At 42.1% G+C, this 18,000-nt stretch overlaps 1 protein-coding gene across 16 annotated transcripts in view; it reads right to left on the bottom strand.

The window, feature by feature from the left end:
• Window positions 1-18,000, bottom strand: part of PPP6R3 (protein phosphatase 6 regulatory subunit 3) — a 123,408-nt gene that overhangs the window by 92,519 nt on the left and 12,889 nt on the right. For 9 of the 16 annotated variants that reach the window (XM_040255242.1, XM_040255246.1, XM_040255248.1 and 6 more), the window contains exon 2: window positions 8,684-8,779. The exons of the other annotated variants lie outside the window; for them this stretch is intronic. The gene's annotated coding sequence lies outside the window, so the exon portion shown is untranslated. The remainder of the gene's footprint in view (window positions 1-8,683; window positions 8,780-18,000) is intronic. 16 annotated transcript variants of the gene reach the window in all.

The raw sequence follows: 18,000 nt of genomic DNA, 5'->3' as shown, positions 1-18,000 counted from the left end.
TGCCCCTCACTCCACCAAACTTAACGGGGAAGACCACAAGAACACTGACTCAGTTCAGTCTACCTTCGGACAAGTAACCTCACCTTTTCAAGCTTGTTTTTGTAACTGTAAGATGAGAGGATTAGACTAGATGATCGTTTCAGTTCAGTTCAGTCGCTCAGTCATATCCGACTCTTTGTGACCCCATGAACTGCAGCACGTCAGGCCTCCCTGTCCATCACCAACTCCTGCAGTTCACTCAGACTCACGTCCATCGAGTCCGTGATGCCATCCAGCCATCTCATCCTCTGTCGTCCCCTTCTCCTCCTGCCCTCCCAATCCCTCCCAGCATCAGTCTTTTCCAGTGAGTCAACTTTTCGCATGAGGTGGCCAAAGTACTGGAGTTTCAGCTTTAGCATCATTCCTTCCAAAGAAATCCCAGGGCTGATCTCCTTCACAATGGACTGGTTGGATCTCCTTGCAGTCCAAGGGACTCTCAAGAGTCTTCTCCAACGCCACAGTTCAAAAGCATCAATTCTTCGGCGCTCAGCCTTCTTCACAGTCCAACTCTCACATCCATACATGACCACTGGAAAAACCAGAGCCTTGATGATTCAAATCCTAAACCACTACTTTTCTGTGGCTCTACGAAGAAACGTTAAGTGAAACCAACATACTCCAACAAATGAAGAAAAAGGAATCAATTAGTAACCACAGTCTCCCACTCAAAAGAAATTAAATTTAAACAAGATCTTAAAGTAGAGAGTCCCAGTGATAGAAAATTTAAAGTTACACCGTATCAGTGTCCTCTGCTGGGAGACCGGCTTGGTCTATTTAGGGGTGCCCAGTTTTTCATGTTTGATTAAAGTCCATATGGGACATGCTGCTTTCTCCAAAGCAGGGACTTCAGTAAAACCGGGTGAACGCAGGTGGCGCGAGAACGCACCGCCCAGGCTGCACTGTCCCTCCCTCACACAAAGTGCGCCAAGGAAGCCTCCCCTCCACCAGGCAGGCGGCAGCAGTCCCCACTGCTACACGCACGCTTCTCAGACCACACCAGACATTCGCTGACGCCGTCAATGATCCCAACCAAGTAAAACGATCCTCTGGTGAAAGGAGCTGTGGCTGTATTCAGGTGAAATAAGGACAACGGGAGTGAATTCATCCATGAACCTTTAAGACATGTTATACTCATCTTTCCTGTGGTCTATAAACTCAGAACATATGAAAAACAGGACAAAAAATCCTAACAGGAAACAGGAGAAGGGAATAGTGGATAATAATTTATGTGAAGTGCGTTAAAAGGCAGATCAAGAGAGAATGACAGGCTTAACACTGCTCTCCAAAGGTGTATTTTCAAATATCTTCTGTGCCAATAACAGACCCACTGGTATTTTTCTCCATCTTATAAAATGGTGCGAGGGACAGGCTCACTCTCAAAGTACCATTTACAGCATGGTAGAAAAAAACAAAACCAAATGTTTTATCTGATACTGACTTTCCTTTACATTACAGGTGATTTAACCAGGATGCCACTGATGACCATTTAGTTTTCAATTTTTACTACCATCAAAAAATGCCAGAGTTTCCAGAAGTGGAACTGCTGGATTAAAGAAGGCCCATTTCCAGTTAGGTACACAAAGCCTGAGGGCTCTCCTCGGCGGCCACGGCTACTCCCACCAGCCCCCACCTGGCTCTTCACACCCAAGCCCAGCATCCTCTTCTCTTGGGAGCACTGTTTTTGTCTAAGAGCCATTTATACTTCACTTTTCTCCAACTGTCTGTTTATATCCTTTGTTTGTTTTTCTACTGGGTCTGTCTTCTCAATGATTTGTAGTGGTTCTTTAAAAGTAAAAGAAAAGGAGCCCTTTGTCACAGAGCCTCCCCTCTTCACCTCAGTCCAGTCTGGTGTCTATTTGCGCCACTCAACTGAAACTGCCTCTTCAAGTCGCCAGCGCCCTCCCGATGGGGCTACTCTAAGCGAAACTCTTCTGTCCTCATCTCAGCTTCGCTCTCGGAGCAGTCAGTACCCTTCACTGCTAGACCCTCCTTACTGACAGTCTCTCCTTGGCTTCTTTGAGAGCAGAGCCTCCTTGTTTTCTCACTGGCCACCTTGCAGTATCCTCTAAGGCAGAGGTTCCCACCGGGTTCAGACTGTACACGACCTAGGTACACTCTCCCGGGTTGACGACAGTGGCCAGGGTGTCAGTTTCCACTTGTTCTATTCACACTATCGCTGCAGCAACTCAAACAAGACTTGGGGAGAATCTTTTTTAAAGGGCTTTGTTGAATAAATGAAGCCATTTCTGCGGGTTTTTTTTAATATACCCAACACAATGAGATTCAAATTTACAAAACTGATTAAGGCCATCTCTGCACCTCAAACACAGGTACCCGTTCGCCCTTGGATGTCTTGCAAGCATATTAAATTTAATCTCTCCTAAACAGGCTTTTCGGAGAAGGCGATGGCACCCCACTCCAGTACTCTTGCCTGGAAAATCCCATGGATGGAGGAGCCTGGTAGGCTGCAGTCCATGGGGTCTCGAAGAGTCGGACACGACTGAGCGACTTCACTTTCACTTTTCACTTTCATGCACTGGAGAAGGAAATGGCACCCCACTCCAGTGTTCTTGCCTGGAGAATCCCAGGGACGGGGGAGCCTGGTGGGCTGCCGCCTCTGGGGTCGCACAGAGTCGGACACGACTGAAGCGACTTAGCAGCAGCAGCGGCAAACAGGCTTTTGCTATCACACACCGATCACCTAACAAACCCTTTCTCACCACGTCCGCCCCTCCCAGAAAAGGCACACCCAGCTAGGGTGGACTCCTCTTTCCCCCAACATCCAATTCATCAAAGCCGTGTCAGCTCCATCTTCCTTGCACCTCCGCTTCTCCAGCTTCTCTGGCTACCGCCCAGAGGACAGAAACAGCTTGCCAACTTATCCCCCTGCGGCGCCTCTGCCCCTGTAAGCCACCGTTTACCTCGGTTCCTAGTCCATGTCCCCTGCCCCTCCGTGTGAGCAATGAAGACACCGCTGATAATCTGCTCTGTGGGGCCCACTGCGGCAGCCGTGCCAGGCTTTGGAGCACATGAAACATGGCTAGTTCAAACTGAGAAGTGCTCATGTATAAAATACAGCTGACTTCAAAGACTGAGTACAAAAAGAAGTGAAATACCTCGTTAATAATTTTGTATGACATGCTGAAATGATAAGGTTTTGTATTACTAGGGTAAAATACATTAAAATGAGGCCATTAGAAAACATACGGTCACACATGCAGCTTGCTCTGTATCTCCGAGACACTGTCCTGATTCACTCAGGGCACCAGCATGCCATCATTTTAATCACATGTGACCAAAGTATAGAAAGCACAGGCCTGGCACTGGACGGGCACCCAGATATCTGCTGGAGGCATTATGGCCAACAATCACTATCCTTTATGCACACTCATTTAAAAACGAAACATGGAAAATTTTACCTCTTACCTGAAGCTGAACCACACTTTGAGGTACAATTTTTATTAGGAAAACAACCTTACTTTTTTCGTTGTTTAATTCAACAAATATTTACTGAGACCTGCTCTCCAGAGCCCACCAGATTCATGTGTCCCAACTTCCAGCTGTGCTGTTACAGCTGGGCTCGCTGCTGCCTTTTTATGAAGGAAAACCCATAACGTGGGATCAGAGAAAGGCCTTCTTTGCTTCTCATATTTTGCATTTTTACAATAAAACATCGTTTAAATTTATACAAATACATCCTTTTAAACTATTAAAACGACACATGTAAAGTGACAATCTCCTTTTACCTACCTAGCTCCTTCTAATTAATTTCAGAACTGTTAAGAAAACTTTACACATACATGAATTTGAAGAAATGTTGTCTATTTCTCTAACAATCATTCTAATTATATCATTAATTTTTAAAATTTTCCATCAGAAGGGAAAGACAGAAACTGGGGAAGACTGGAAAATCAAGGTGGCCTAACAAGATTTTGAGTCATCAACCCTTAAAACATTAGTCATCGCAACTCAAAAGATCATCGTGAGAGCAGGAAAGCTAGTGGACAGGACAAGGAGGAAAAGAAACAAGAAGGCGATTATTAACATGGAAAGTCTAATAAATAAGAGGTGGGTAGTGACCATCTCGTAATGTACAGTAAGTCCCCCCCACACAAATGAGTTCTGTTCCAAGAACACGTCTGTAAGCCCGATTTGTTAATAAGCCCAACAGTTAGCCCAGATGCCCAACTAACACAGTCAGCTACGAAGTGCTATCCTGTAACAGTGTAAACTCTTTCCACACAAACAATACATAAAAAGCACACAAACACAAAACATAAAAACCATTTCTAATCTCCCAGTACAGTACCTTGAAGAGTCCAGTATGGCATCGAGTGAACGGGCAAGAAGAGCCACTGCCCGGAGGAGGGGACGAGGGGGATGGCAGAGCCGCAGGGTCGTCCACATCAGGAGACGGAGGGTGAGCTGCGGGGTCACTCCTGCCTGCCGCGCACGGCATTTGACGGCGCAGGTCCTGGTTCCTTACTGAATTCAGTTCTATCTACCCTCCTGAAAAAAGTACCCAGTGGCGTCTGGGTAGCAGCCCCTCTCCTCGTCCCCGGTGACATGGCAGCGTTGGGCTGCATTCTGAACGGCTGCTGCAACTCTTGGGCATCATTCTATGTTCCGGGCCTATGACTCAAAGCTCACAGCACCCCCTCAAACAAAGAAAATCTCCTTGCCATTTCCTGTGTGACAGATCTGGTCTTAGAAGTTCCAGCCACACCACCGCTGCTCTTTCGCCTGCTTCCGGATATCCTGGGCTTGAAACAGTGCACTACGGTACTCTACACAGTACTGCTGCTGCTAAGTCACTTCAGTCGTGTCCGACTCTGTGTGACCCCATAGCCGGCAGCCCACCAGGCTCCCCCGTCCCTGGGATTCTCCAGGCAAGAACACTGGAGTGGGGTGCCATTTCCTTCTCCACTACACAGTACTGGAAAGCACCGAAAAGCACAGCCACTTGCGGAGGACACGCGCACAAGACAACACACAGCAGACACTGACTGGACACACAAACGTTCGAACCTTTGAAAGCTCGCAGTGTGAAGGTTTGCATGTAGGGGACTTACTGCATCTGAATGTCCAATCACTGTGCTGTACACTTGAAATTAACACAGTACTGTATTCCAAGAACAAGTGAAAAAAACAAAACAAAACCCCTGGAGGTGAGGATTCGGAACCCCCTCCAAAGATGTGTCAGACCCCCTTATGTTACGCCCCGTGACATCTGAACTGCCAGAGAGGGTGGTACCCTCAGAGGGTCAGGCTTCCTCCAGGCAGCATGAGGTCTCCTACAGAGACCATGTGCTCTTGACAGCCTCACACACACACACAGCGCATTTCAAGACATAGTACAGGACTATAATCTGAATGAATTTCTATCTGATTCAGGTTGGAAACCCTTTAAAAATTTCAATTTGGGTCCACAGTAAACCTCCAGAGACCAATCAAAACCGAAAAAAGAAAAGCCACTGAAACTACGGTCCAGTTTACCACCCAAACACAGAAACTCACAACTACCTGCTTACAAGACAGAGAACTCTGCGGGGACATCAGACAAAAAGTCCAGGTCTTCTACAAATAGGTGGTAAGAGGTACAGGGGGAATTGTTTTAATTGCTAGACTTTATTTGGATCTCAATTTGAAAATATTAGAAAACTCTACATACGAAAATTACTGTATTTGAGACAGTTTAAAATTTCAACTCTGACTAGGCATTGGATAGTATCAAGCAACTACTTTATGGGCGTTTTAGGCTAACCATAAAGGGAAAATTAACTAACTGAATTACATCAATATTCACTCCTCTGCCTCAAAAGACACAATGGCAACCCAGAGAGTAGGCAGAGATATTCAGCATATTTATATCTCCTGAAAAATTCATATCCAGAATAAAACAAATCCTACCAAGTGTTGTGTGTGAAAATTTGTCCACAAACTCTTTGACACTTTTCAGAAAATGGAACTTCACTGTCCAAGGCGGGACAAAGTAAATGACTCTCTTCTAACAAACAGAATATGACAAAATTAAAGGTCATATCATAAAAAGGTCGTGTCATAAAAATCATCACTTCCACTTGGTGCTACTTCTGTCAGATCTCTCTCTTTGAGGAGGAAGTCAGTCACCAGGTCCTGAGGACTGGGCACTGAGGCATCAGGACAAAGGCCTGCAGGAAAAGGAGCTGTGGCCTCCCCACCACAGCCAGGACTAACTTGTTGGGCACGAAAATGAGCCACCTTGGGAAGGATCCTCCAACTCCGGTCAAGACTTAGAAGGCTGATGACATACATCCAAGCCAAACAGCCCAGCCAAGCCACTTCCAAGTTTCTAAATCACAAAAACTATGAGATGGTAAATGTTTACCGTTGTCATAAGCCACTAGGTTTAGGGGTAACTGTTATGAATCAACAGAGACCTAACAAGATAAAACAGGTAACGCAATAGAAAAAAGAAAAGAGATGTTAATATCACTCTTCATTGAAAGCAGACAGAAAAAAAAAAGGCTTCCAGGGTAGCTCAGCTGGTAAAGAAACTGCCTACAATGCAGGAGACCCCAGTTCAATTCTTGGGTGGGGAAGTTCCCCGGGAGATGGGACAGGCTACCCACTCCAGTATTCTTGGGCTTAGCTGATGGCTGAAACAGTAAAGAATCCACCTGTGATGCGAGAGACCTGGGTTCGATCCCTGGGTTAGGAAAATCCCCTTGAGGAGGGCAGGGCAACCCATTCCAGTGTTCTTGCCTGCAGAATTCCCCACGGACAGAGGAGCCTGGCAGGCTACAGTCCACGGGGTCCCAAAGAGTCAGACACAACTGAGCAACTAAGCACGGCACATTCATTAAAAAAGGGTAACTATGGTATGGCCAGGATGTGGGAAGGACTGAGTTTGGAATCAGCCAATGCAAACTATTATACGTAAAGCAGATAAACAACAAAGTCCCACTGTAGAGCACAGGGAAACATATTCAATATGCTGTGATAAACCATGATGGAAGAGAATGAATATATTTTGATTTCCCTGGCAGTTCAGTGGTTAAGACTCCACGCTTCCACTGCAGGGGGCAGGGGTTCAATACTTGTTCGTGGAACTAAGATCCCACATGCTTCATGGTGCAGCCAAAAATAAGTAAACAAATGAAATTAAAAAGGATGTGTGTGTGCATGTGTATGTGTATAAACCAATCACTCGGGGGTAGAGCAAATTAACACATAGATCAACCGTACGTGAATAAAATTTTATAAAATAAACTAACTGACCAAAAAAAGGCATGAAAACGTATGCACACCTCTACGACCGAGCAATTTCACCTCCAGCTATATCCCCAACAATCCCGCACACAACGTCAAGAGAAAAGCTCAGACACACGCAAACATACCACAGATTACGGAAGGAACGAGACTCAGCAGAAATAATCAACCTAGCTAAGTATCAGGACCCTGGCTGCGCTCAGCAGACGGTATGACTGAAAGTGGACAAAGGTGATGCCTGGGACCCAGGTGGGTTTCAGACTGTGAAAACCCATTTATGATGTACACTCTTCTGTATTTCTATCACACTTCAATAGAGATTTAAACCAGTACGACGAGTCCAGGAGAAACGCGGGGACTGAAGGAGTAAGCGGGGCACCACTGACCTTGGGTTTATGGGGCTGGAGCTCATTACCTGAGGGTTCATTATACTATTCTGTTTGTAGATATTAAAATCTTCCCCTAATAAAAAAAAAAGACTTTAAACATACATTAATATAAAATTAGATGGAACTGCTGGTAAAAGTATAAACTAAGGTAATTTTTCTGACCATAGATATCAAAGAGTTTTTAAATCTATACATTCCTTGACCCAATTACTCTGCTTTAATGAGTTCATCCTAAGGTGTTCATCCTGAGTTAAAAGTCTTATATATAACAATGTCCAAAGAGTTCATAACAGGGGAAGAAAAAGGGAGAAATGTCCAAATATAGAGGTCATAGGACACTGTGGGCACCACCACAGGACAAACGATCAGGTCGCCCACAATCCATGGAACCTGAGTTACAGAGACTTTACCCCAAGGTTCTTATCTATCCAATGAAATACAGCCATTAAAAATGATGTGATCCACATCATTATGTCACCAAAAACAGGCAAATTATGACAACAATGTGATACCACCACACACCTGTTAGAATGGCCAAAGTCCACAAGGCTGACCACCGCCCCCCACCGCCCCCGCAATGCTGGGGAAGGTGTGGAGCCACCGGAACTCTCAGTCATTGCTGATCGAAGTGCAAAAGGGTGCAGGCACTGGGAAGACAGTTCAGCACTTTCATACAAACTAAACACATTCTTACCATATAATCCAGCAGTCATGCTCCTTCGTATTTACCCAGAGGAGCTGAAAACACGAACAACAAAAACCTGCACACAGATGTTTACAGCAGCTTCTTCCATACTTGGAAGCAACCAAAATGTCCTTCAGTGGGTGCGTGGGTAGACTTACTTTTCCCTTCCCCTCATGTTTCTGGGAGGGGGAAAGGAACTTTTTTTTTTTGAAACATCAGGACATTCGGTCCTTAACAAAGCTCACCTTCCAAAAAAAAAAAAAAAAAAACTATTTTCCCAGAGCCTAACCCGCTGGGGTTTCACCGGAACCTAACCTACCTGGAAGAAGGGAATCTCCAACTCCAGCCCCTCTAACCTTCCGCGTGAGGAAAGAGGAGCACACAAGTCCAGACCACGCTAGCCATCCCGCACCACCTGAGGAAGGGAGAAAGCAGAGAAGCACCGGTGAAGGTCACAGCTCACCAAGACTGAGGCCGCGCTGCACTGCAGAACATTCCCGTCCCCGAGACAACTCCACTGCATTTCCAAAGACCTGCTCTTCACATTTCCTTTCACCAGTGTATCACGTCTGCCTTTCAGAAAGATTGCAAAGCATACTAAGGCAAAAAGTAGCTTGAAAAGACTGAACAAGCATCAGAACCAGCCACTTACAGGGACATTTCCCTGGGGGTCCAATAGTTAGGACTCCACGGTTCCACTGCAGGGGTGCAGGTCCAATCCCTGGTCAGGGAACTAGAATCCCACACGCCATGTGCTGTGCCCCCCAACCAAAAAACAGAACAAAACAAAAAAGTCATGTATGCCAGACACACTGGAATTATCAGAACAGAAAAGCTAAGGGCTTTAGTGGAAAAGGTAGACAACATGCAATAAGAGAAAAAATAATCAAAACAAAAATTTGAAGAAAGGATCAAAAGAAATGCTTCAGACCAAACACTAACAAAAACGGACAATGTCTTTGCTATAGACTCATTAGCAAACTAAACATAGTTGAGGAAAGAAACTCTGAGCTTGGAGATGTGACACCTGAAATTTCCAAAATGGAAAAGCAGAGAAAAGACAAAAACAAAAATGGGGGTGAGGGGTGCAAGACATCCAAGAACCAGGGGAAACTATGGTTTAACATACATGTAACAGGACACTGGAAGGAGAAGGGGAAAAGAATAGCAAAAATATTTGAAGCAATAATGACCAAGATCTCCCCAAATTAATATCAGACACCAAACCACAGATCAGGAATCTCGGGGAACACTAGCAAGATAAATACAGAAAATAAAAACCTACCCCAGGTATACCATACATTGTCTACAAGAAACCCACTTTAATACAGAAACCCAACACTTTAATAGTAAAGGAATGGAGTTGTACCATACTAACACTGATTAAACAAAGTGGGAGTAGCTATAGTAATTTCAGACTGAGAAGACTTCAGGGCAAAAAAGTCATTACCAAAATGAAAAGGGGGCCAATACTCTAAGACATAACAATTCTTAATGCTATGCACCTAACAACACCTAACCATCAAAATACAAGTTAAAAACAGATAAAACTGCAAGGAGAAATAGATGAATTCACTTTTACAGTTAGCGACTTTACTACTCCTCTATCAGAAACGGATATATCCATCAGAAAATCAGTAAAGACATAACAGAGCTCAACAGCACCATCAGTCAGAATCAGCTGTGCACAGTTGGTATGTACGGACTGCTGCATCCAACGGCAGCAAATCATACATCCCTAAACACACAGGGACACGCACCAGGACAGACCTGCTTTACAAAACACACCGTAACAGACGAAGAACAAAAACCATGCCATGTCTGCCTTTAGACCACAATGCAATCAAACCAAGTCAGCAACAGAAATATAGCTGGCAAAACCCAAAGTACTTGAAGATTACAAATCACACTTCTAAAAAATGCATGGATTAAGGAAAAAATTCTCAAAAGAAACTTTAAAACTATCTGAACAAAATGAAAATACAGCTTATTAAAATTAGGGGGATGCAAAAAACATTGCTTAGCTTAAAATTTATAGAATTGAAAGCACATATCAAAAAAAGAAAGATCTAAAATCAATAATCTAAGCTTTCACCTTAGAAGAGCAAATTAATTCCAAACTAAGCAGAAACTGAAATAATAAAAATCAGAGCAGAAAATAATTTTAAAACAAGAAATCAGTAGAGGAAATCAACAAACCCAAAAGCTGAGTGAGTATCCCTGCCCCCTCCCCCCAAAATCAATAAAATCAGTAAGACTTTTGCCAGAGTAAGGAAAAAAGGCCAGAATTACTAACATTAGAAAAGAAAGAGGGGAATCACTACAGATCTCACATGCAACAAAAGGATAATAAAAGAGCATTATGAACAACTCTATAGCCATGGGTTTGAGAACCTGGATAAAATGGACCAACTCCTTGACAGATACAGTCTGTCACAACACACGCAGGACTATTTGAATAAGGCTGTATCTATTAAAGAAACTGAGTCACTTATGAAGAGCCTTCTAGAACAGAAGGCATCATGTCCAAACGGGTTTACTGGTGATTTCCACCAAAGAGTTAAAGGAAAAAAAAATTGTACCAATTCTCTACAGTCTCTCTCAGAAGACAGAAACAGAAGGAATGCTTCTCAATTCATCCTGTGAGACCAATCATGCTCAATGTACTCACTCAGCTGAACCGGAAAGCCTGCACACAGATGTCTGCCCCAGCTTTTCCGTATCTGCCCAAACTTGGAGGCATCCAACATGTCCTTCAGGTAGAATGGATAGACTGTGGTACAACCAATGGACATTATTCAGCACTGAAAAGAAATGAGCTCTTAAGGAGTGAAAAGACATGGAGGAACCTTTATTACTAAGTGAAAGAAGCCAGTCTAAAAAGGCTACAATACCCTACGATCTCTACCGTATTTCGCTCTAGAAAAGGCACAACTAGAGACACATTAAAAAGATTAGTGGTTGTCAAGGGTTAAGCCTGAGGCAGGGATGAACAGGCAAAGCACAGAGGATTTCTAGGGCAGCAGAAGTGTTCTGTAGACTACTGTGATGCTGGATATATGTCATTACACGTCTAAACTCAAAGAATACGTAACACTAAGACCGAACCTAACGTAACCTGTGGACTCTGAGTGACGATGACGTGTCAGTATACATTCACAAGGCTGGAGGGGGCATGTGGGGAGACAAGGAGTATATGAGCTTCTGACTCTGTACTGCTGGCTCAATTCTGCTGTGGACCTAAAACTGCTCCATGAAATAAAGTTCATTAATTTTTTTAAATGGTTAAAACATAAGTTTGTGTTACATATTTTTATAGCAAAAAAGATCTGCTAAATAATTTTTCATTTACAGTCAAGCTTAAAAACATCATACATGTCATATATCATTTGAAAAGGAAAGAGAAAAGCTTTCTAAAACAAGGTTTCCATCCACTATTTAACAGTTGTACTTTATATATAAAGATAAAAAGCAAAGAATCCAGCTTATAATTCAGCACTTTACCTATTTCTGTACCAAACACTAAACTTTGAAAAGCTTCTAAGTTCGAAGTGTTTTACTGTAAGAAACTAAAAGCAAGTCAAATTGTCTGTGATAGAAAAAACATCTAAAGCCCACTGATCTGGGAAATGGCTATAAAAACCACCTTCATATAAGTAATTAAAAAGGAGGCAGATCTCAGTGTACTGCATGGGAGTCGATGAAAAGTGATAAATGATTAAAAAAAAAAAAAAGTGTGTATGCCTAACACTGGGTTTCCCATTCTATGAACACACAAATAAATACTCAAACAGAAGAAATCAAGAAAACAGACCAAAAAAAAAAAAAAAAAACAATTAACAGCAGAAGACAGAAAAGGATTGAGGGAAGGTGAGCAAAAGAGATTTTAGTCTTATCTGTTTTTATTTTTTTCAAAGTAAATATAATCAAACATTAACCAATTTTTTTAAACTAAGACCTCTAAACAAAAAAAAGTCAAAAGAGTAAAAAAGAAAATTTCACAACATCCTACCACCAGTCAAGATTTCAAAACCAAAGCCAGTAAGAGATTTCATAAAATAAGGTATTAATCATTAACAAAGTCAGCTTCGCCATATCACTTGTTCTATGAAAGTTTATAATTTCTACATTTACAAACTCATAAGGAAAAAAAAATCCGTACAAATTCAAATTACCCAAAGTTAACCTTCAATGGGGAAAAGAGAACTTTAATATTATTTCCATTTTACATAGAAGAAGCTGGAGCTCAGAAAGCGAAATAATTTGGAGTATACAGTCTATATACTGTCACCCTGCTTATTTAACTTATATGCAGAGTACATCATGCAAAATGCTGGGCTAGATGAAGCACAATCTAGAATCAAGATTGTTGGGAAAAATATCAGTAACCTCAGATATGCAGATGACACCACCCTAAAGGCAGAAAGTGAAGAGGAACTAAAAAGCTTCTTGATGAAGGTGAAAAAGGAGAATGGAAAAGCTGGTCTAAAACTCAACTTTCAAAAATACTAAGATCATGGCATCTAGCCCCATCACTTCACAGCAAACAGATGGGGCAAAAGTGGAAACCATGACAGATTTGAATCATTGTGGATGGTGACTGCAGCCATGAAATTAAAAGATGCTTGCTCCTTGGAAGGAAAGCTATGACAAACCCAGACAGCGTATTTAAAAAGCAGAGACATCATTTTGCAAACAAAGGTCTATATAGTCAAAGCTATGGTTTTCCCCGTAGTCATGTACGGACATGAGAGTTGGACCATAAAGAAGGCTGAGTGCTAAAGAATGGATGCTTTTGAACTGTGGTGCAGAAGACTCTTCAGAGCCCTTTGGACAGCAGGGACACTAAACCAGTCAGTCCTAAAGGAAACCAACACTGAATATTCCCTGAAGGACTGATGCTGAAGCTCCAATACTTTGGCCACCTGATGCAAAAGAACCGCCTCATTGAAAAAGACCTTGATGCTGAGAAAGATTGAGGCCAGGAAGAGAAAGGCGTGACAGAGGACAAGATGGCTGGGTGGTATTACCAACTCAATGGACATGAGTTGGACCAAACTCTGGGAAATAATGAAGGCCAGGGAAGCCTGGCGTGCTGCAGTCCACGGGCTCACCAAGAGCTGGACGCAGTTTAGTGACTGAACAACGAGTAAGGGTAAGGTGGGTACATGAGCAAGGGCAGGCTGCCGAAGGTTCACACTAATCAAGAGGCAATTCAACAGGAACTGACACCAAGAGCTGAAGAAGTTTTAGGCCTGACAATATGGTAAATGGCAGGAATGGACTCTTCTTTTTTCAGGGAATAAACACAAACATGCCCCGTAATGTTTATCCTTAATTCTCACAACAATTCTGCTAAACCAGCGTGCGCTCTCTACCCTGTGCCCCTACAATCCCTTCTCATTCTTTCCCCATTGCCCTAGAAGATTATTAAACTTTATTTTTTGAAAGTTGATGGAAACAGTAGTTATAATGCCTGTGCATCTCAAACTCCTTGGCATCACTGAAAATTACTAGGAAAGGACTAAAAGTAGCAATTATCTCCTTACTCCTGGGATCAGCAGTGCTGACATCAAGCCCCTTAATCCTTCCTCAGTTTACAAGGCTTGCCAACCAGCCTCACAAAAGGAGTTCCAACCTCACACAGCCTACACTAGTATGTCCCTCTATTTCTCTTTTCATTGATTAGCTGGAATAAAAAAAAGACTTTGTATAAAGAAATACCAACAAGTATGAAACCATCCCTCCTCTCCCCCAGGAGAGGCCAAGTACTCTAAATGCGTCTGCTGCTGCTGCTAAGTCACTTCAGTCGTGTCCGACTCTGTGCGACCGCATAGACAAGCAGCCCACCAGGCTCCCTCGTCCCTGGGATTCTCCAGGCAAGAACACTGGAGTGGGTTGCCATTTCCTTCTCCAATTCGTGAAAGTGAAAAGTGAAAGTGAAGTCGCTCAGTCGTGTCTGACCCTCAGAGACCCCATGGACTGCAGCCTACCAGGCTCCTCCGTCCATGGGATTTTCCACGCAAGAGTACTGGAATGGGGTGCCATTGCCTTCTCCACTCTAAATGCTGAACTCTACTCTTTTCATTTCCCAAAGACAGATTGGTAATCTATTTTGGTCCACATCCCTTTTCCAGATTGTTTTTGGTGTTCTATACTTGGCTAGAGTCGCATTTAAGGTTCACATAAACGTTTTCTAGCGATCAAAATGATCTTGTTTCAAAAAGGTAACTTATTCTGGAAATCTTTTCCATTTCTGGATATAAAAATAAAAATGAATCATGCCTGACTCTCTGCGACCTCATGGGCTGTAGCCTGCCAGATTCCTCTGTCCGTGGGATTCTCCAGGCAAGAATACTAGAATGGGTTGCCATTTCCTCCTCTAGGGAGTCTTCCCCACCCGGGGACTGAACCCTTGTCTCTTACATCTACCTGCTTTGGGAGGCGGATTCTTTACCGCTATTGCCACCTGGGAAGCCCCAAAATGAGCCAACCAAATGAAAGAGCAGAAAATCTTTAAGAAATTCGTTACTGACACTCCATTTAAAGGACGGAGAAAAAAATCACATCTGCCAGCTCTCAGTAAAATGAATATCCTCTTTTACTTGTAATTTTTTAAGTTTTTTGAATACTGGTTGAGACATATCCAAAACAGTATCTGGTACTTGATTATTCAAAAGCAGCAAGAAACCAAATGAGCAAACCAACACCAGCAACCTAAAAATAAAAAAAGACTCAACGTACCCGCTGGACTGGTCAACATGAAGAGCACTTTAGGTACACAATACCTCAGACTCCTGGATGAGGAACAACTGACAAGTCATTTCTAATTAATCACAATAGCAAGTGGAAAAAGATAGGAAATACTGTCGAAGTGCTCAGGGAAGACAATGAAAACAATCATCAACCTAGAACTAGACAGTAGGCAAAATACCTTTTGAGAATGACAGTATTTTTTGGTAATGCCCCATTTGTAGGGTTTTAAGAGCAGCAAAATGAAAATTGGGCAGATGCACATAAATCGGGAAGGACACGAGACTGAAAGCATTCAAAAGTTTTTTATAAGAATAAAGATACCAAAAAAAAAAAAAAAAGAATAAAGATACCAATTAACTTTAGGCCTTAGGTTAAACATGAAATGTCTAAGATCACCAGAAGTGTCTCATCTCTTACTGAGCACAGGCAAAAAGAGTAGACCGGAATTAAGGGGGAAAAAAATCCCACAATACATAGGCAAGAAAAGAAAAAGAAAAGGTTGAAAAAACCCCAGTTAGAAAGCAAAAATACCATAGTAGAAATAAACCAAATATTTCAATCACAATTAATGTAAATTAGTTGAAATATGAAAAGTCGAATAATGAAAATGCAATCCAGCTGTGTGCTGCTTTCAAAAGGCACACCAAAGACGACACTTAAGAAGCAAAAAAATTCTTATCAGGCAAACATTAATTAAAAGTCACTTGGTACAGCTATGCCAATATCCAACAAAATTGTAGTTTAGTGGAAAAAACGTTCCTAGAATCAAAGATTCACTACAGAATGACAAACTGTGCAAGTCACTAGAAACAATTCTAAACTTATAAAGCAAAAATTGAGAATTACAAGAATTCAGCAAATCTTCCATCATAATGAAATTTTAACAATACCCCTCTCTGTAACTAAGGGAACAAGCAGACAATATTAGTTAAGGACACTAGTTTGAATGTGACTTCCATTAATGTGCTTCATCTAACAGACATGGGAAAACCTGACCTTAAAATTAGAAACACATTCTTTTTAAACACACATGGAATAAAAATTTGCTACTAACTAGACGCCATTAAAGGGAGAAGGCCAAAGGCACCCCACTCCAGCACTCTTGCCTGGAAAATCCCATGGACAGAGGAGCCTGGTAGGCTGCAGTCCATGGGGTTGCTAAGAGTCGGACACAACTGCGAGACTTCGCTTTCACGCACTGGGGAAGGCAATGGCAACCCACTCCAGTGTTCTTGCCTGGAGAATCCCGGGGACGGGGCAGCCTCATGGGCTGCCGTCTATGGGGTGGCACAGAGTCGGACACGAATGAAGCAACTTAGCACCAGCAGCAGACGCAGTTAAAACAGCCTCAACAAATTTCAAAGAATAAGCATCACATGACCACATCTTATGAGCACAACGTATGCTAGCAATCAGTAACAAAACTTAAAAGATACATATACACATACACATCAAGATTTTTCAATATACTTTCTAAACCTCTAAGTCAGAAAGAAGTCAAACTGAAACTGTGAATATATTCAGAACTGAAAGATAAAAATCCTACACAGCAAAAGTGTTATTTAAAGGGTAATTACTACTCTATTTACATATATATAAGTACATATTATGCATGCTAAAAATTAATGACCTAAGAATCCTGTTTAAGAAATTAAATATTAATTAATTACAAGTCAGGCAGATTCCAAAAATAAGTTATAATTTTCTTCCAATATAACTGAAAATTCAGACAAAATGAGTTTTAGAAAAACATAAATTACCAAATATGACTCAAGAAAAAAAAAAGACTCTAATGATCCTATAAATATTAAAGCAATCAAATCAATAATTTTTAAATCTCAGACAGAAAACACCACACCCTTATGGTTTTACAGGCAAGTTTTATAAGACACTGAAGGAACAAATAATCCTAATTTTACTTAGGAACCCTCTAAGAAAATAAAAAGGAGGAAACACCACAGTTTATTTTATGAGACTAGAATACTCTTGATAACAAAACTCGTAAGGCTGATACAACAAAAAAGGAAAATTAGAGATCATTCTTACCAATAAACATAGATACATAATCCTGAGATATTAGCAAATTAAAAACAAAAGGGGTTCGAGGAACTCCCTGGCAGTCCAGTGGTTAGGGCTCTCCACTGCTGGGGCCCAGGTTCAATCCCTGGTTGAGGAACTAAGATTCCACAAGTATGGAAAGGCCAGAAAAAAAGCCCCAAACAAACAGAAAAACAACAACAAAAACGTGAAACAGACAAAAACATATGTAACAAAAACAAAGCAAGAAAACCTTTTTTTAAAACAATACATCATTATCAAGTTGGAAAAACTGTCATATCATCATCTCGATAGATGTAGAAAATGCATTCAGTTAAGACTGCCCTGGTGGTCCAGTGGTTAAGAACCCGCCTGCCAATGCAGGGGACACGTTTTGATCCCTGGTCAGGGAACTAAGGCCCCATACGCCCCAGAGCCTGCTGCTCTGCAACAAGAAGCCCGCGCACCACAAGCAGAGAGCAGCCCCACTCGCCACAGCTAGAAAAGCAAGACCCTCCACAGCCAGAAGTAATGAGTAGTGGAAAAACTTTTAATGCATTCAATTAAGTTCAGTGCCCACTTGTGAGCTGTTTTTCTTCAATTCTCCGTAAACTAAGGTTGAAGAAATCTTCCTCAACCTGTTAAAAGAAAAAAAAAGTATCCACACATGCAATGGTAAAAGATAAAAGCATTTCCCTTAAAACTGGGACATAAGGATGCCCGCCACTACCATTTATATTCTCCACTGGTGATGGCTGCCATGGAGCAACACAGTAAGACTAGAGTAAAATATATTAAACAATAAAAGGACTGGAAAGAAATGAACTGTCATTATTCACAGAT

This window comes from Oryx dammah, unplaced genomic scaffold (genome assembly GCF_014754425.2).
Source record: "Oryx dammah isolate SB20612 unplaced genomic scaffold, SCBI_Odam_1.1 HiC_scaffold_15, whole genome shotgun sequence".
NCBI classification, from domain to species: Eukaryota; Metazoa; Chordata; class Mammalia; order Artiodactyla; family Bovidae; genus Oryx; species Oryx dammah.
The sequence above is the reverse complement of the archived record's forward strand: the minus strand, read 5'-3'. Positions and strand labels throughout refer to the sequence as shown.